General features: G+C 33.5%; 1 pseudogene; it reads right to left on the minus strand.

The window, feature by feature from the left end:
- Nucleotides 1–2,708: 2,708 nt before the first annotated feature.
- Nucleotides 2,709–4,373, minus strand: LOC124948533 (annotated as a pseudogene).
- Nucleotides 4,374–22,258: the final 17,885 nt, after the last annotated feature.

Raw genomic sequence — 22,258 nt, forward strand, 5'->3', positions numbered from 1 at the left:
CAAAAATAGATTAGATTTAGAGCTGGAACGAATAGATTACAACAAATTGTATCTCAAGAAAACACACTTATGGAGAAAGAAACAAAAATACTTAGGAGTAAACTGTATCCATATTCGAACACGTTGAACAAGAAAAACTTGAAGAAGAAAGGATAAAAGTAAAATCTAACGAAAAATAAAACCTACAAAGACGAATACAAGAAATATAAGAAAGATAAAACCTATATGGAATCTAAACATACAGAGATTCGCAACCATACATACAGAAAATACAAGAGAATTAACCAGTAACAACAAGCAAAAACAAAATAAACAACCATACAACGATGGAAGAATTACAACTTCTAATATACACACGAGATAGAACTGCAAAATTATAGAAATAGAGAGAACAAGAAAGTCCAAAATAAATCAAATAAAAAACCTTAGCTTTGCATACAAATTACAGTGAAATATAAAAACACTAAGAAAATAAATTTGACAACTATCTCAATGCCAACAAAACAAACTATCAGAGAAAAGAAATGACAACTAAAGAAATAGCAGAGCAACTAGACACTAAAACATAAAAATTACAAACAACAGCAAATAAGCTTAGAAGATACAAAAAAAATGAAAAAAAGAGGAAAAAATTAAATATTCAACATGTATCAAAAAAAGTTTTACAAACATTGGAAAACTCATAACAAACAATTAAAGCACACAGAACATGAAAGAAATTAATAACGCATAGAACAGGAAAAAAATTAAAGCATTCTGGAGTAACATCTAGTTCATACCCACAAGATGTATGTTACTCTCTGCAACTGAGTATCTGTACTTGTAACAACTGTATTGCAAAAATAGGGCATCAAAAACTAGGGAAAATATACCATCTACCAATAGTAATAACCTATTGATAGTAGTGTAAATTTGTTTCTCTAACAAATAAATTTAGTAGTTCATTTCCAATAAATAATTCAATACTTGATTGTATATCTAAATTTTCGGCTTTTTGCAATCAGAATTGTTCTATACACTCATGTAAATTGGAAATATAGTTGTTTAGTGACCATTTATTATCACTGTTTACTATCTATATTTGATAATGCATCTATATATATTTCTTCTTCGTTCCAAGACTTTTCTAGACTAACTATAAAAATATAAAATATTTCTTTTACGCGCAATCGCAATGAAACTTTAACCACAATTGATCTCCATAAAGTCCGTGATAATGTTTCAAGCTAATCAAAAACAATAAAAACATCAAGGGACAACAACTTAAAGTCAGATCATTTGGCTCTTGTTTAATAATCGTCTAATATTAAATAAAATCATGCATGTATGATGTTGGTTGACAATAAGCGACAGAGTGAGTTAACGTCGGCGTGACAGCGGCTGATAAACACTAAATTTGTGAGATCACGTATACGTGACAATGGCCATAAAATTTAAGTATGGATATTTGTGTGGTAAATTAAAGTAGGGTGTATATATGACAAAGAAAAAACTGATGGAACATGCAAAAAATTGTTAGAATTCAACTAAGATTTCGAGCTATTTTCAAAGACTGATAAACGAAAACAGCTACCTTAAACAAATGCAAACATTTTCAGAAATATGTAGATAACCATGGATTTCGTTTGTAGAAGCTCAAGAAAATTCATAATTACATTATTGACAAATTTCAGGAAGGAATTACAAAATTGTAGATGATTATACAAGAACACGATCAAGTATGCTTGGGTTAGAACTAATTACGCAGTCGGAATTGACAATGTTATCTTTGAAACATCAACCGTGTTCTGTTTTAAGACGTTACTTAGTTATGAACATTAAGACTGTCTTATTGGAAAAAGTATGAAAGAGGCAATGTTCGGTCATTAAAGTCATTGTGAAAATTATTATTGCTTTAATCGCTTTTTTGAAGCATTTAATCAACAAAATAATCATAAATATAATGAATAATTACTCACTGATATTGATATGCATGATTTAAAATATACACAGGAGATTGCCAATCAGAAACTCATTGATACATTGCCGAATGGTATAAATATATAAATATAAAGCATTTGGTTATAATCTTTATACTTAAGGTCAATAACGTTCTCCATCGAAAGCCAAATTTTAAAGTAAATATTGAAGTATTTAAGAACTTCTCCTAGCTCGGTATTTAAATATCGAAAGGGGGCAAGATCTATTCCTATATCACCGCACGGGAGAATTGTAAAACAGATGACAATTATTAACAGACCATGTTTTTGGCATTATGCAGTTACTAACTGCGCTATCAGTTAGTGTAATGGCCAGAGAATATTTTTGCAACAGGAAATTAAAACCTGATAAGAATACATATTTCTGAAGATATACTATCGACGATATATCATGTTTCTGATTATGTCTATAGTTTGATATGGGATGTTGATAACAATATAAAAGAATTATATAATCAGTATGTTACAAAATTTATTGAAGGAAAAGAAATAAATTTTGCGCTACATGATTCATATCAGATTCAGTATAAGATTGCTAATTCACAATAAATTGTCAAATAGAGATCTAGACTAATTTTCTTCATAATTTGTTCATTGAGAACTTCGGATATATTGCGAAGAGGTTAAATCCCTCTAAATTACAGAAATTACAAAAATTACAAAATTCAAACTGTTAACGATAATTATAGTCCAAAAACGACTTTCAGTACATTTTCTATATTTTCTATATCAAGAACAAATGCGATCTTCCATTTGTTCTTTCAATTTTGAGACAGATCTGTCTTGTACCTTTACTGGAGCTGTTCGTGGCAAAACTGGTTTTGTATATAAACTTCGTCCTTCATAATTATCTTCTTTTCTCAATTCTGGTATTTTGTAATCGTACATATCAGATTTTTCTCTGATATATTCTCGTTCTAATTGTTTTAATTTCTGAAATTTTTATCACAGAAATTGAAATTTAATCACAAAGAACTTTTCGAAAGAAATTTAATCGGAGATGAATATATTATATTTTTCATAAATAGTTCATAAATCAGTGATATATACCATCCTCGAATATATCTGGACTAATGTAATCCGCATGTTATGACCTTCCCAGATTTCTGGTATAATGTCATATTTCTTTTTTCCTTTGATATCGTAATTCTTCTTCAAATCAAATACATAATCATCCGCCATCTCTTCCTCTATTTTTTCAATTTTTGTTTTTGTTCCATCTTATCAACTGTAGCTTGTTTCTTATGTAAAACACTTTCTAGAATACGTGGTCGAATTTTTTCATCCCTTTGTACTGGTTGAACAACATGTAATCGATTTAATATATCTTCCTCCTGTTATATATAATTACTTTGATAGAATACTTTCTTTGTCTTGATCTTGTGATCGACCCTGCGAACGGTCACACGTTTATGTTTTTACATCCATATACTATAATCTGTTAATGTGCTTATTTATAATACTAGCACATTTTTATTCGCTTCTAATGGCTTCAAGATGTTTTACGCGTTTTTTAAGAGAAAGTTCTTTCAAACGTGTGACATCTGTCTTGTTCATTACAATTAACAATGGCTTATTGGCAAACAAAGATTTGATAGATTCAAATAATTTAACCTGAAGAGATAAAAGAAGAAAATATTAGTTTCGTAAAAGGTAAAGCAAGATATTTCTTGAAAATATTAGTGGTTATTCACTTGTTCTTCTAAAATATATCACAAAAATAAAGTATAACTGCATGCAAATGACCAAAAGTGGTAACTATTTGCATTTCTATCACATTTTTTTGTTTTAACGAATGATTCAATATACCAGGTATTTGTATTACTTGCCAACGTAAGTATTTGTAAACTGTATGTCTTACATAGAATGATTTCGTCGTAAATATATACGGTTGAACATCTACATTATTACGTGTAATCTATATTCAAGAACAATTAAAAATCAGCTAGATAACATGTAGAATATATAATTTTTGTCTAAGAACAAAAATCAAATCACTTTATTGATAAAATTACTTTTACCAACATTTGGAAATTCATAAATAATAATCGTGGGTATATAAGGATCTATACTTGGAAATCTAGCTAAATGTTGACAAACTTGTTCAAGATACGTCAAATTGAAACCATGTCTTTTCATAATAGTGGCCATATGACCTAAGGCCACTTTCTTTAATTATTTGCATCGACATAAAGAATCACCATACTTCGATAAACAAACATAATATTTAGCAATACTATTAACAATAGTATGTATGTTGACACACACGTGTGTACCCTTAGATATTCATAGTACTTTTTCCTTAAGGCCATGTATCATCATTGCGAATATTTGCCGTTAGGAAGTCATTGAATACTTACTAAAATTACGCATAGATAAAAAACACATTGTCATCTTTGTCCAAGCTTAGCCATTTTTAATGAAGCATGTAGTCTTCAATAAAGTGTCGAGTCGGGTAATAAATAAACAGTAAAACTAGATTTCTAGGCACGACGAACCAACGGTTTGTCTGGCGCCTATCCTTCAAATATCAATGCTACAGTCATGGGTCCACACGGTCATTAGGACAAAAGATTACAAATGAGATTGTTTAAACATTTCGAATGAATAGTTCGAGAGAAATCAAAAATCAGTCGCATCAAAGTATTCACCAATAAGACAACTGAATCTTATCAATATCACTGACTGTACTTCAATCGGAGGTAACCAGCACAATTTAATTCGTAATAACCCAACTAACTATACGTTACTACACAAAAACATCTCAACAATTGTATCTCTACAAAATATATTGTTATAATTTCAATTCGCGAAATATTCATTATCGCACATCTACCTCACAAGTTTCATGAGATCCTTCAAAGAATTCGCTTGCTCTCATTAATTTGCTGAAATGTAGCGAGCGGTATTTTGTTGAGAGCTATTAATGGTGTCCTAGCTTTGTGCCGCCCTTATTCATCGCTACCAGTGGATCTAGGACTCTGACAATTAGGAAGAGATAGAGAAGGATCTTCTGTACAAATCAACTATCATCGCTAGTCCGGTGCGAGAAGCGCATCTGAACATGTCTCTCGTAGTTACGCCCTTATGACGCAACATGTATGTAGTAAAAAATTCATATAATTACAAAATTAACATAGTTTCAATTATCTAATAATATATAATATATACATATATTTTATATATTTGGTAAAAATGAAGATGAAGGGAGGCACTTCCGATGACTTTGATCTTGATATATGTTATCAGGGTCCTCATCCTGAGTAACTTTTCCTTATAACTTAGTCATCGGTCACTGTTTATTAAAAAGTTATAAACAAGAAAATTTACCAAATTGAATGTAATTTCCTGTCACTGAGTACATTTGTACTGTGGTTATTTTTAATAATGATTGGACAAATTTTTATCGAGAAATAAGTAAAGTATTGCTTATATTATTTATTTATGTTTGTTATTAAGTAATGTATTTTGTATGCTATATTAACTTTAGTTACTTCAACAATTATGAATAAATAAATAAAAATTGGTGGAAATGGTAAAATCGTAAATTTAAATGAACCTAAAGTAGGCAAGAGAAAATATAATACTGGGTTACGTCTTTCTGTTTTTCCTGTCCATGTATGTATTTACTTTGATGTATTCGTCTCATTATACGTCAACTGCAATATTATTCAAAATTTCTTTGTTAATAAGTTTTAAAAATCAATTAACGATTAAGTTATAAGGAAAAGTTACATAGGAAGATAATCTCTATAGTATATATCAATGTCTAGGTCATCAGAGATCTTTCATCTTTATTTTTACCATATATTTTGTAATTATATTATAAATATCTTAAGATTATACATTTATATAGATTTACTTGTATAATATTTAAATTAACAGGAACAGCATTCAGTAGATTGATCACTTTAACACGGAAATTTATATTGTACAACAAGATTTAGACAGCAAAAGCAATGTGACAAGATAAGCGAAAAATGAAGAATTAAAATATTTTTTGCAACGGGATGTAAATATATTTATTAGTTTTATTCCAAACAAAATTGTTATCAGTCTTTTGTTATAATGAATTATGTTAGGTAGATGCAAGAAAAAGTAATATACTGAATGTAAATTGAATATGTGAAGAGCATCAATGTCTATCTAGAAATCGCACGTTTTGTTTAAGGAATATGAAAATTGACTATTATACTTGATGACTCGCGAAGTTCTCCAATTCATGTGCGCCAACAGTGTAAGAGGTAAACATATCTTAATACTAATATACACCAATATAATAAATATGCAATAGGCAGGATTCTTCTAAGGTACTTCTAATTCTTTTCTTTATTAAAATTTTCGTCATTAAAGTCACATACATACATCTCGACAGATATTAACTAAATAACTAAAATATCGAAAATCTAAATAGCGAATATAATCTCAATTGTTTTTATCTATAATAAATTATAATATTCGATACAGTAAGTGCTCAGTATTAATAATTTTCCATTTACAACAATAGGGGAAAGATTAATTCCAGTCTGATGAAAACTGATTAGTGAAAGTCGAATGCTATCCATCGAAAAACAATGGCCATGACACGTCATTCTTCATCTTTGTGCTGAAATCGTCACATATCAGTAAACAAAAGTATATATATTTATATAAAAATCTACTTATTAATAACATTAATAATAATGGGAAAAGGAAAGAAACGTAACTGAAAACGCAGCTAAAAATATAATTTTCGATCGCTAGTCTGCAACTAGTCGGTCCAACCAACTTGGAAGTTATATATACATAAATAATCTTGACAATTTCTTGTAAGGTTTGTTAAAAAAATACTATTATGTACAGTTTATATCTCACAAAAGGGGTTTATCCAATCGACATGTCGACTTACTTAATAATTTGCAACACGAACAATACCTTGTAAAGATTGTTTCAAAATGCAATTATTTATTTTGACAGTATAATCTCTACTAGGTTATGTCTATTGACAGAACTAAAAATGACTTATTCTTTTTATACTTTTCGCTAGGTAATTATCGTGATAGTCGCAGGCGTCACACTAAAAGAGGATCAAGATCACAGACATCATTGTAGCTCTCGCAGAAGTCAATCATCGAGGCGCTATCACCACTCATCAAGACATAACTATGAGGAGGTTGGATATTATAACGATTATAATGACTGCAGGCCAAATCGTTCAATCAGTCGGGATAGTCTAAACAGTGACGACTATGAAGTGTCTTCGTTGGGAGATCAGGAGGGTAAAATATCTGATAATATTGATGGTAAAAAAAACGGTGGTGAGCCATCAAGGTCTCAAGCAACGCCAAAAATAATTTAGCCTTGAGAGATGACACGCAGGTACAAAAATCAGCATTAGCCCCACCACCAAGTGGTACTGATTCAGCTGTTCCCTTAAATGCTGTAGAAGAACTTTTGAACCAAGACAAATAATAGGGGGCCGATTGAAGCCAGATAGAATTCTCTTACCAGTCATTCACAAAGATCTTACTGTCAAAGTCGAAGAAATAATTAACAAAGGTCTCCCAGTGGTAGAGAAAAAAATTCTCTTTGCAAAAATTTCCACCTTCACAAAATTTCTCATCAGCTTTTAATTTAGATATGATTGTTTTCTTAATGAGCGGAAATACGAAGTTCGAGGATATGATATACGAGATGAGAACTCGTAACCAAAAGAGTTAAAACTTTTTAACTTCGATTGTGGTTTGTTAAAAGTCATCGAGGGTATATCATAGGCCTTTAGAAAATTGGAGAAATGTGAAGAACGTATAAGAGAAAAGTGAAAAGAGACATCGTCGTCGATGCCGACGTCAATGGTTCAGGATGGGAGATTCGCGATCGAGGGGTAGCATCTATCAGTGGACCCTCATTAACCCCCCCTTTAACCTCCCCCCCTTTCTTTCAACTTACCCCTTACCTATTTTAGTTCTCACTTCACGATAAAGCACTCCTCGCGATAACTTATCTCAATTCTTACTCCTTCTCTACATTGGCCGACCATCGAGATTCTCCATTGGGGACTCTTTTCCGCGGAAGTACCACTGACCATCCTCTCCCTCATTCTCCTCCTCCTTCTCCACTTTCAATCTCCCCCTTGGTAAGATTCTCCTCGATCACGTTTCTTTTTCCTGCCTTTTCGGATCTTGGTCTACCATCATCACCACCACAACGGAAAGACACTTTTCTTTTCATTCTTTTTTTCTTTTCTTTTCTTCTCTTTCTTTCTTTCTTTCTTTCTTTCTTTCTTTTTTTCCCTTTTTTTCTCACTTGCACTCTTATCTAGTTCATCTCTCTTCATTGTGAGTGAGAGAAAGCTGGTGTCTCCTATGGACGAAAGGAGTAAAGAGGAAAAGTGTACGAGTACTATTAGCAAGGTCTATTAGCAAGTACTTTGGTAACGATTACCTTACCTAACATCTTTTATAAAGGTATTTAAATGTAATAAGTTTTGTAAGAGAAGATATAGACAACACTTATCGGGTAAACATTATTTAGATATCTTTGTTACCATAGTTAATAAATCTCAAAGTGATCGATAATTTATTTTTATTTTTATTTATATATATATTTAATTTAATTTAATTTATATATATGTGTGTGTGTGTGTGTGTGTGTGTGTGTGTGTGTGTGTGTGTGTGTGTTGGTACCTACATAAAAGTTTGGGATACTCGCAATTTGACTTGAATATCATCTATACAGATAAAAAGAATGACACATAATAAATTATATCGTAAAAGTTGTTACAACTCGCTATATATCGAAATATATTGCGAAACAAGGAATATTGGTGAAAGTGGAGCTCTGGTGATTTCGAACGTATCAAAGACAAAAGCAACGGTCGTATCGACCGTTCTAAATGTAATTCGAGAATCTTAATCAATTCTTTTGTTTACAAAGGAGCATCCAACGTTCTTCAAATAAGCATTGTTCAGAAAGAAGTTACATTTTATTAAAGGTCGAATGAGAGACGAGTCACACAATTCTCTCTACACGTATACGTACCTACTTCACAGATTTGATTTAAATGGTAAAACCATGTATAATTCCGATTAAAAAAAGTGATATAACATTACCCTGCAGTATGATATAAAACGTTTGCTTTACTCCGTATATAGAAAGCTACGTTTCTATTCAATTTGTAATTTTTTTTAAATACACTCTCGTTCTGTTAAGCCAGACTGAAAATTCCTGCTTCTCACTCTTTCATATAAACGGAGGTGGAATAGAAACTAATCTCGCGTTGAACAATTTCGACGAGAGTTAATGCTTCGATAGCGCTCTAAATTTCTTTCGAATTATGAACATAGCGTTTATAAATCAAACAACATAATTTAAATAAAATTTACTATGAGTATCTATTATTTATGATATGATATTAATTATTTCTCGACGATTAATGAATCATTTTATTATATATAATATATAATGTAATATTTTAATTATTATCACATATAGATATATCAAAACATATATATTTATTAGTTATAATATATTATGTGATATCATATCGGGCTTTATCCTTTGACGATCTTATTTTTAGTAGGATTATACGAGCTTATTGTAAAGTAAGAAAATTGCAAATCAGTTGTTTCTCTTTCTCTTTCTCTCTCTCTCTCTCTCTCTCTCTCTCTCTCTCTCTCTCTCTCTCTCTCTCTCTCTCTCTCTCTATCACTTTCTATATCTGTTTCTCCTGTACACTTTAGCACAAGCATATTCAAAAACATTACGAAAACTCATGCGTTAGTGGCCTTGCTGAAATGAAAATGCTAAATAGATCCGCGCAGGTTGGCTCAAAGCGGTACGACGATGTATGTCGCGTGACTAGAACGAATTACCGATTTTGTCACATCGCTTGAGAATCCTTCTTCCTTCAGCTTCCATCATCGACCCTCAAAAAGTCTCAGTATTAGTAACTGAGATTCGAGGACGACCTTTTCTCTTTCTTCTCTCTTTACCCTCCTTCCGTTTTTCCACCCTTTCTCCAAGATCTGACCCCGTTTTGACTTGTCAGCACAACCTTTATCTCCCAATATTTATGTTGGTAACGCGTCCGTGTAGTATTATTGAAACAATGCATACAATCTTTCTAGAAAGAAGAAGAAAGAAAGAGAGAGTAAGAGAGAGAGAGAGAGAGAGAGAGAAAGAGAGAGAGAGAGAGAGAGAGAGAGAGAGAGAGAGAGAGACAGACAGATATCGATAGGTTCGAAAAAATTTAGAGAGATTCTTTTCTATTATTTCCTAAATTTTAATGCGCACTTGCATCGCGATAGCGGCAAGTTTTCGTTCACTGATTGAAAACCCTCCGCCCACATCCCCATAATTCATTTACTCGTATTGAAAGTCCTTATCGATGAATTCTGTATTTTTTGTGTGCGTTAGCATCGATCGCCCGATGAAACCCGATTTCATCTTCAGCATTCAAAACGTAATTTCATAGAGCCGAGAACGAAAAATGGCTCGTTTTACGCGATTACGCGATAGATTCCACTGATCGCTAGCTGATGCTAAAGGGTAAGGGGAAGAGTTGGGCGAAGGAGGCGGGGAGCGGGGTATTAAGCCGAATACGTTTCGTACGGAAGATTCAGGTTCGAGGATACAGAAAGGATTACGGATTTCCTAGGGAGAAAACCGTTCTATGTATATTCGCCGTAGCTTCAAAAAAGCAAACGAATGCGCTTATTAGTCCAATTAACATGCTCATTCGAAAGGGAAAACTTTGGGGAATCGTAGTAAGGGAAAGAGAAAGAAGGAAAGCGAGTAGGTAGAGAGTTGCTCGTCTTCGATCTGGCGCATGCTTTTATTTTCAAAGGGTGGAATGGTAGAAAGAGAGAAAAAGATAGTAAACGAAGTTGTTTGAGAAGGACGGAGAAGATTCGATAGGACCAATAAAATCGAATGCTGCTAATTAATAATTTAATGGCCGTGACCCAAACTTTTCTATTTATTCAGTGAAGTATCGAGAGAAAGAGAGAGAGAGAGAGAGAGAGAGAGAGAGAGAAAGCAAGGAGTGTGACCAGAGGGAAGATAACTGACGATCTGCAGTCACGTTCGCGCAAACTCGATTGCCTGACCAATTTAATCTGGCCGATCCTCGAAGGCATCTTTTATACTCGCTTTGCCATTCCACATGGCAAATAAGCCATGGCGTGGATAAGCCGTGTGGTCAAGCCTTTTCCTTTCTTTCTCTCTCTTTTTCTTTCTTTCTTTGCCTCCTTTTTTTCTCTTTTTCTTTTTCTCTTTCATCTTAACCAACGAATGGAAGAGTAAAGCGACAGTCGTTATTATCTATTTGTGTGGGCAATCAAAAACTTTCTCGTCATCGTTGCCGTTTACTTCGAATAACCAATACTTAAATAAGTTGAAGTAAAATGGGTGGAAAAAATTTCCGAAGGTTTTCTTATATATATATATATATATATATATATATATATATATATATATATATATATATATATTATTCGATCGTACCACTTGATTTTCTTCATGGTTATAAAATTCGTAAGAATCCTGGAAAACTTATGTAGCAGTAAATTTTGACGACGATTCGATCGTTGCTTCGATTCGCTAAATAACAAGTTTATTTTATCATTTTGAATTTATATTCTGAAATTTTCTTCTCAAACTTTTCGTGGATATGTTGAAACGGATAAAAAATGTCAACATTATTGGTTGAGAAATTTTTGCGCGTGCATATTATGTATGTATAACATTATCGCATAGCGATCGGGTGCATCATAAAAAGGAAAGAAAGAAGAGCTTTCTACAGTCTGCTTCTTTACAAAGAACGACGCGAACAAGCTCTCCCTTCTGGGGCTAACATCGTGGAAGCATGTTATTGTCAAAGGTTCACCTAGTGTAAACTCCTGGGGTTGCACGTGTAAATTGAGCACGAGTTGCTTAACACGCTCGAGGAACGTCGTAGGAACTCGCGTACTATTGGTCAATGTTTAGATGTATACTTGTATTAGTGCGTGTATAAATGCATGCGTTTGTGTTCGTAGCTACGTTACCGTCTTTGCCCAGACTGGACTCATCTCTCTCTCTCTCTCTCTCTATCTATCTATCTATCTATCTATCTATCTATTTATCTATCTATCTATCTATCTATCTATCTATCTATCTATCTATCTATCTATCTATTTATCTATCTATCTATATCTATCTATCTATCTCTATCTCTCTATCTATCTATCTTTACTATATAAGAGTCACGTTTACGGGAAATACAATCACTGTACTGATCTAATCTCTGGGATCCTTGTAGCAATCTTGTGTATCCACACTGTGAAAGATCAAATTGCGATCTCTTCAAATTTCTGGATCTTAACCTTACGTCGAAAACTAGAAAAGTATACAGTAGAAAATGCGATTAAATTTTTAAAATTCAATGAACGCAATATCCGCAATGATTCCCTCTTCATTTTATTCATATATAAATATGATATATTATTCAGAAATTGAAATATGTGAAATTATTTTTTGTTTAAAATAAAGAAAAAAAAAGAAGAAGAAGAACGAAAGGAAAATTCAGGAATATAAAATAATAGGAATTGAAACGATGTAACTTAGTTTAAGCTGAAATTAAATTAATTGCAAAAGTCAGTATTACTGTTCGAAATATAAATTAATCAATACCCTCGTATTTTATCAATAATACGAATAACAATTCATTTATTTTGGAACAATAATATCATATAAATAATTCATATATCTTATTTTACTAAATACATTTTATTGGCTATCAAAAATTGTTACAATATAAAACGATTTCGTAGAATAATTCAGAAATAAAAGAGAGTAATTACTAAAATAATTGTGATTCAACGCGATTTCGTGGTATGAGCTCTCCAATTATGGCTTTCTCATTTAAATAACATTGGTACACTTAGAGAAACAAATTAATTTCACTGCCTTTTATTCATTAATATTGTTTAATTGGAAAATCTTTATATGTATATGTCACCATTTATCATTGTTTCAATATTCTCGATATTATAATTTTTTACATATCTTTTCTTTTTCTTTTTCTTTTTTTTTATATATAAATTTCCATGGTTAAACGCTCGATCTCTTGATATTGTTGTTAGGTAAGCTCAATTGAAGATGTTGTTAGATTTTAAAATACTTCCCTAATTGTTATCCCTTTCTAAACTGAAGGTAAATTTCAATCAGTCGCTACATCGAGTTCGGTATAAACATGTATTGAATTTCGAGTATTTACGGCTATTTTCGACAGATCGTTATCTTCTTGTAAGCATGATTAATTTCTCGTAGATATATTTAACGTGATATTCATCCAAAACCCTGTAACGGTTGAAATATTAAAATGTAGGTTTATTTTCAGTAAATGTTATAATATAAACGTCGTTATAATTTTTATTAATTTAGATCCTATATTTACCAAAGGTTATCGTCTCATTGGATAGACATAGAAAGAGAGAGGATAAGCATTATCTCGGTGGCAGAAGCCTTTCATCAATTTTGGAAATAATTGGCTTATGGGGCTCGTTTTCTTTTTCTTTCTCTTTCACCATTTTACATTCTTCCTTTTCCTTTTATATACACTACTTATATACACTACTATTTCCTTTTATATAACATACTTACTTTGCATAATTTTAAAATTATGCGTTTGATGAAAAATTGTTGTATACAAAAGTTACATGGTTTCAAGAAGGATATTACACAATACATCAACTTTTTTCGTAAGTAGAAATATTTTCAAAAATTTAAATATCAATTATATTATTTTCAACTATAATATCTTTAATTTTAAATCATATCATTAACGTGATATTATTTTATTTATTCCAATATCGAATAACATCAAAAATTTCAATTAAATAACATCGTTCATTTGACAGAAGAGTTTATTAATAAAAGTAATTTTGCTGGGAACCAACGTCACTTGTATATAAAAGGATTTTTCATACAACGCATAATTTAGAAGTTATTCAAATTGCTCACGTATATCTTATTTTTCTGTTCTTCCTTGCTTCTCTCTTTCTCTCTCTCTCTCTCGCGCGCTCTCTCTCTCTGTTCTTACTTCTCACATACGTCTGTTATCCATATAGTGAAGAGGCAGTAAAGGTATCATAGCAAGGTTGAGGTATCTAGTAAAGGCAACTAACAAAGTAACAATCGGTAGGAGGAATAGTATCGAAGAGTTGCTTGAGCTAAAGGGTGTAACATTCTAAAGAAGAGTCAGTTCGTTTTAGATAAGTAAGTGGATACGAGCCACCTGGGTGAATACACCATTAAGAATCATGTCGCTGAGAGTGTACCGGAATCTAATGTATTTTAATGGAATTCTTTGGCTCGTCGTTTCTCTTACAGTCGGGTGAGCACGCCATCACGGCTTCTACTACTGCTTCTTCTTTTTCTTCTTCTTCGTCTTTTTCTTCTTTTTCTTCTTTTTCTTTTTCTTCTTCTTAATCTCCTCCTCCTTCTTCTTCTTCTTTTCCAAAAATGAGCATTAGCGGAAAAGTTAGCGAAAGTAGCACGACCCCGAGGCAGCTGTGGGCGGTTCGCACGCTGTTTTTTCTCCCGTGTTTCGAGTTTAACGTTTTTACTTACCTTAACGTTCGTTAAGGGAGCACCAGCTGTCGCCCATCGCGACGATTTCGAAATGTTCTCGATTATTTTTCATTTTTCTTATTAGTCGATTCTCTCTTCAAGAAATTTCTATGTCCGATTATTTCCTTTTCTCTTTTTTCTTTCTTTTCTTCTTTCTTTTTTTTTCTTTGCTTCCTTTTTCTTTTTACTTTTCTTTTTTTTTTCCTTCTTTTCGTTTCTATTTGTCAGAACTAACAATCATGTCGACATAGGAAATTCGTGTGAGAACGATCGTTAACACGTTCCGTGCCAAGCCATTTTTGCCTGATTTGTTGTTCAGGCGATTTGGTATTTTGACTAAAGAAAAAAATGACTACGTGTACACAAAAAAATGACATCGGTGGTACACATGGCCTGAAGATCAAGAGTAACGTGTACTACCGTGGTATACATGGCACGGAACGTGTTAAAACGAGATTCAAAGATATGAGCTGCTTTCAATTAAATCCATTCAAACGCATTGATAAGCAGAATTTCCAATGCTCGAATTTTCGACTCTCACTTTTATCGACTCGAAGCTTCCCAGAATTTGCGATCGCGTTGTAAGCAAGCATCTGAATATGCGCGATTAGTCTACCACAGTGGAATCGGTTAATTACGCAATCAAGTTCACCCAATTACAATATAATATTGATAATCGCCAACGCTCACGTAGAGATTATAGTTCATTGAGTACTTCGCGCATCGCCCTGTCCGCGGTAGGTATAGATTAATTTATCGTTGTATTATGAAGTATTAAACATACGATTACCGACTGCATTAACGTTCGTATTAACATGCTGATTGTATCTCATCTCCTCTCTGTTGTTATAGTTTGGAAAATTACTACGGTAATCTTGCGAGATGGAAGGTGAAAAATGAAAAAAAAAGAAGTAAAAGAAAAAAAAACTGTTTCGATCGATACGTACCTCCTATTTGATCTAAGCGAATATTTAAGAATTCATTATGTTCTCTCTCTCTCTCTTTCTCTCTCGTTTTCCTACAATTTTCATATTTCTCTTTTTCTCTTTCTCTCACTTTTTCGTTCACCCACGGCGAAAGCTAAGCCTCGTTGGGATCGAAAATCTCGAATAAGGTGGGCCATGCATTATAGATACCCATTCAGGGCAGTGGTGGGTAGTTCGTAACTACGTGGGTCGATGGTGCTGGTTGCCGAAGTGCCGCCTCTTCTCGAAATCCTTGGTCTACTGTGTAAGTGCGCCTTAAAAAGGAAGAAGAGAGAGAAAAAAGGTGAGAAGAAGAGGATGAAAAGAAAAGACGAAAAGGAAGAAGAAGAAGAGAAAGAAGAAAAGGAAGAATTTAGGAAAGGAGAGAGAGAGAGAGAGAGAAAGAGAGAGAGAGAGAGAGAGAGAGAGAGAGAGTGAGTGAGCCTAAGGCTAGGTGGAGAAGTGAAAGGGTAAATAGATGGAAACAGAAAAAGAGATACGGAAAACCAGAGGGAAAGAGAAATATCCTTCGTCCAGTAGCGCAGCTGCAGCTTAAAAGAATTGCGCCACGCAGTCGCGTCCATTTACTTATCGCGATGGCTTCTTCTACGAGGCTGCCGGCATTCTAGAAAACTGGGAATGTTTCGCTCGTTTTTCGTCATAACTGGATCGTTTTTCGGGCTCGTCCTTCGACGTCGGAGTAGAGAAATGAGGTACGGAGGGAGAAGAGAAAGCAATAGAAGAAAACTACAAGTGAGCCGAGAGATAGAGAGAGAGAGAGAGAGAGAGAGAAAAGGACAAAAAATAAAAGTAGAAGTTGCATGATTTCATGGTCTTCTCATGGCCAAAAGAAAATATTAGTAACCATTGACCTTCTTAAAAAACCTTTCCTATTTGAATAATTAACCGGATAATTAATCGGAATATTTGAATAGTTAACAAGATTATTTTTAATACCTAGGTTGATTGTTTGAATTATTTCTTCACAAATTAATAATATATATATGTATAATATCTGTCCGATGGAAGAGATGTTATCTTTAGCATTATTTTTCCTTTCGTTTCTTTTTATATCATATCATTCGTATTTTCCTTTAGTTGTGCAGGAGGAAGAAATCAGTATCGTCGATATTGTTTGCGTACCACATATTGTTCTGTAAACAGCTTATGTATGAGTATATGACTGTTTATGACTGGATTGCTTTATAAATATTAAATCGCATTGTATATTTATCATTGCATAATGACTTTTTTAAATATATATATATTAGGGGGACCGGAAAGTAATGTCGTTTCTGCGCATGTCGATATTTGATTGTTAAAAATTGTTAAAAATTTATTCGTTTGAATTTAATTTAAGAAAGCGACATTACTTTCCGGTCTCCCTAATATTTTAAATTTTAATCGTAAATAAATAAAAAATTCTTCATATTAAATTTTATTTCGTATATTCTCTTCATATATTTTTCGAATAAATAATATAGAAGAATTTATATTTTCATACATTAGACTTTATCCTTATGGAAAAGTACATTTTCAATTTTCTAGATGTCAAATATCTTTTATATTTTTAATATATCTTTAAAAAGTTTCTGCAAAATTGAATTCAATAATGATCTCTTCCTTTTCACTGATCGCGTTAATACTTCCCTTTTAATTTTCTCTCGTTGTTACTTACTCCAATGTATAATCATGTTACCCGATAGAGTATTTCCAAAATACGTATTAGTTATTCAACGATTTTCGTTTCAACTTTGTCTAATCTGTGTGCGTTACGCGTGTTAGAAACTTATCGTGAACGATATTACGAAATTCGCATAATTTATATACATTTTGATTGATCATCGAGTAGTCAACGACCCTGTCGCCACTACTACCCTCTTCCCTGACTGTAATCACGATCCGAGGCAGCAAGCTTGAATATTCAACTCGATGTACGATTTGAATAATACTGATATCCGCGTATATGTATCTATTCATAATCGGCCCCCAAATATTTGTCCTGCGTGGATATGCACGCGGTGTTCCCTTGTCTGTGGGATCGTTAATGGTCAATTTGCGCGCTCATATAGATAAATCACTTTTTCAGTTTGACCGAATTAGTATTATAATATTACAAATAGGGATGACATCGATACATTCAATGTATAATATATTCAATATATTTTATATCGATCAACTAATTTACCATAGAACGAGCGATTTGTCGCGTCGTTAATGATGAATGATTATTTAAAAAAAAAAAAATGATTCCAATCAACATTATCATCATGTATACATAAGTCAGATTAATATATAGATAGAAGTCAAATATAAATCAAACTAATATAACTTTATCTTACGTTATTTTAATTTCTTCTATAGAGACATATATTAGAACTCAACATATGTATGCTGGATATCATTATCTTTTGAACTTATGCTTACTTTTCAGTTTTCAACACAATAGCATTTCGCTTACAGTTTTACCTTTTAAAAGATGTTGGTATCAACAGTACGATTTCAGAACACTGTTAAAAGCGAAATACGAAATAGAGGGAGATATAAATAGAGAGAGAGAGGGAGAGAGAGGAAGAACAGAAAAAAGACAACCAATCACGATCCTTGTATCGTCGACAAGTATAGAGGGTATTCTACGAGAGCGATAAAAAGAAGGCGCGACTTTATTGCCGAATAGGGGTTGCGTCGTTGCAACGTCACCGATGAAAATGCTCGTTATAATTTTATCACTTTTCATCCACGAACGTATTCCAGTTGAATATATAACTTTGAAAATAACTTCTCTACGATATAATCTGACAAAGATATAGAGGAATCGGTCATCTTTCTATAGCTCTTTTACGATGCCCTAGTTCATCGAATATTATTTGATAATAATAAAGATCGTATTTGTCCTCTCTGTCTCTCTCTCTTTCTCTCTCTTTCTCTCTCTCTCTCTCGCTCTTTTTCTCTTAGTCTATCTCTATTTTTCTCTATCTCTCTTTTATCTCTCAAAATCTCTCAAAATGCATATGTAGTCTATTGCGCAGGGGGGATGTACCTGCGCAGAATATTTCTGTGCATGTAGTCTATTGCGCAGGTGGTGGGGGTATTTGGGCAAAAGTAACGTGCGCAGAGGCTAACTGCGCCGTGGGAGTGGCTAATTGCGTAGAAAGGTGGAGATATCACATACGATTGAAAAACTAAATTTAACTAATTAACAAAGCATAAGATATGAAATTTGTATTTTTAATGATATGGCAGCAGTTTTGACGTTGTTATAAAATTGAAAATGGACGAATATTTAAGAAAAAAGAAATTATAGTACAAAACAATGTAGTAATGACAATAAAAATAGTAAAAGAAATAAGTACCAAAAGAGACGTATCAAAACAATCGAAATTTTTTTATAAATGGGATCTCGACAAATTCTAATATACAGTAACATAGTTCCGCACATACACATTTGTTGGTGTTGTAGTAATTGTTGTTATTGCTATTATTGTTGTTGTACGATAGATACATACATACACTATTTTTATTTCTTTGTTTATGTGTTTGCATTATGATTAATTATCATGTTGCTACGAGATCGATCTACGATCACGTTTCATCTACCTACGAACGTATTGTTTGTATAGCTGTATTTTTTCTTTTTTCTTTCCCCATAAAAAAAGGGTATTATAAAGTAATCAAACTAATCGTCATTGACCTTCATTATTTTATTGTAGTGATTTAAGTTGTTACATAAATGTTTGTTAATTGTCGGTATAACGCATCGGCTCTTGTTGAAATAGTGATCGTGATATAAAAAATAATAAATGAGCCTATAATAAATTATGTTGAATATTGTAGTATTTTATAGTTAATTAAACAACACTGCGTATAATAGTTTCTATTGAAAATTTTTACATTCAACTAAACCAATATTATACTGTTATATGTGTATGTATATTGATGCACACGAACATACATAAAATATATTGAATTATGTCGTTTATTTAGATATAAAGTATTGACAATACGGACTTTACGTATAGAGAAACTTATAATAAATTTATGATTAAACGATGACAATGTGAATGATTGAAAGATATGATTGAAGGAAGATCATCTTTGCTTCGATAATATTTCATATTTTTAATTGAATCTAAGCGACGAACAGTTTAATCTCTCCTAAATGAATTACAAGTCTAACTCGTTTGGAAAACGAAACGCTTCACCAGAGAATTCATAATTTATATAATCATAATTTATATAATCTAATTGAAATATATTCAAGTCACATTTGTTTCGAGTGGAACACGCATTTCTTTCACCCGACTAGTCGGTTTATTTCCAAGTCAGGAAGCCGCATTGTTTCGAGAGGCACTCGCATAACTTTTCCTCGAATAGGCGGTATATTTCCAAGTCAGACTGTAGCATGGATTCACAACTTATACGCATAACTCTTTCTCGTCTAACTGGAATAGTTCCAAGTCCAACAATCATCTTGTTTTGAGTGGCACTCGCATAAGTTTCCCTAGACTAGTCGGAATTTTATCAAGTCCGGGAGCAGGTTTGGTTCGAGAGGCACACACATAATCTTCTCCCGACTAGTCGGGTTATTTCAAAGTCCGATAGGCGAATTGGTTTGAGAGGCACTCGCATAACTCTCCATTGACCAGCCGGAATGTTTACAAGCTCGACAGTCGTATTGATTCTCAAGTTACTCGCATAACTTTCCTTCGATTAGGCGGACTTTTCCTAATTCCGCCAGCCGCTTCAGTTTGTGAGGCAGTCGCATAACTTTCTTTCGCCTAGTTTGAATATTTCCAAGCACAACGATTGCATTGGTACACAAATCACTCGCATAACTATACTTCAACTAATCGGAATATTACCAAGACCAACAGTAGCTTTGTTTCGAGTAGCACTCGCAAAATTTCACCCGACTAGGCAGAATATTTCCAAGTCCGACAGTCACTTTGGTTCACAAGCCACTCTCATAACTTTCCATCGTCTAGACGGAATATTTCCAATTGCAGAAGCCGTAATGGTTCGTGACGCGCTCGTATAACTTTCCCCCGACTAGTTGGAATATTTGCAAGTTCGACGTTCGCATTGGTTCCAGAGACACTAGCATAACTTTCCCTGAACTAGTCGGAATACTTCCAAGCTCGACAGTCGAATTGGTCCAATAGACATTCGGACAAGTTTCCCTCGACTAGTCAGAATATATCCACATTCGATATTCGCATCTGTTTTCAAGTCACTAGCAATTCTCTCGCTCGACTAGTCGGGAAATTCCTAAGTCAGACAGTCTCATTGGTTAACAAGTTAATCGCATAACTTTTTCTCTAGTCGTAAGTAGTCGTAATATATCTAAGTCCGACAGCCCAATTGGTTCGATATTCACACGAATAACTTTCCCTAGAATAATCGGTATATTTCCAAGACCGGGAGTCGCATTGACTCATAATTCACTCCCATAACGAGTCCTATAGTCGCATTGGTTTGAGAGGCACCTGCATAAGTTTCTCTCGTCCAGCCGGAATATTTCCAAGTCCGACAACTGCATTGTTTCACAATACACTCGCATAACTTTCCATCGTCTAGTCGGAATATTTCCAAGCCCGTCAGTCACATTGGTAATAGAGGTATTGACAAGTTACTCGCATAACTTTCCCTCGACTAGTCGAAATATTTATAAGACCAGCAGTCGCATTGGTTCAAGAGTCACTCGCAAACTTTCCCTCGTCTTGTCGGAATATTTCCAAGTGGGACAGTCGCATTGATTCGAAAGGTACTCGCGTAACTATTCCTTGACTAGTCGTAAGATTACCGCGCCTGAAAATCTCATTGAATTCGTGCATTGGTTCGAAATGCACTTGTATATCTTTCCTCGACTAGGCGTAATAATACCAATTCCGACAGCCGCATTGGTTGGAGAGGCACTCGCATAAATTTCTCCCGACTAGTTGGAATATTTCCAAGTCCAACATCCACATTGGTTCCAGAGCAAATTGCATAACTATCCCCATCCTAGTCGGGTTATTTCCAAGTCTGACAATCACAATGAGTCGGGAGACACTCGCATAATTTTCACTCGACTAATCGAAATACTTCCAAGTCCGATAGTCGTTTCGAGCGGCCCTCGCATAACTTTTTCTCGACTCGTCAGAATATTTCCTAATATGAGAGCCGCATAGTTTCTGGATGCACTCGTATAACTTTTCCTTGACTATGCGGACTATTTTCAATTATGACAGCCGCTTTGGTTTACACGTCATTCGCATATCTTTCCCTCGTCTAGTCGGAATATTTTCAAGAACGACAGTTGCATTTGTTCGAGAGGCATTTGCATAACCTTCACTCGACTAGTCGGAATATATCCTATTCTGACAGCCGCATTGGATCACAATTCAGTTGCATAACTCTCACTAGACAAGTCGGAATATTTCCGAGCCCGACAGTCGAATGGATTCAAAAGGCACTCACATTACTCACTCTCGACTAATAAGGATATTTCCAAGTCAGAAAGTCGCATTAATTCCATAGTCATCTCATAATTTTCTCTTCGACCAGTTGGAATATTTTCAAGTCCGACAGTCACATTGGATTGAAAGCCATTCAAATAACTTTCTTTCATCTAATTGGAATAATTCCAAGTCCGGTAGTCGCATTGGTTCACAAATAACGAGCATAACTTTCTTTCGACTAGTCGGAATATGACCAAGACCGGCAGTCTTTATTTTTCGA

The sequence above is a fragment of the Vespa velutina genome, chromosome 4, assembly GCF_912470025.1.
Source record: "Vespa velutina chromosome 4, iVesVel2.1, whole genome shotgun sequence".
Classification (NCBI taxonomy): Eukaryota; Metazoa; Arthropoda; class Insecta; order Hymenoptera; family Vespidae; genus Vespa; species Vespa velutina.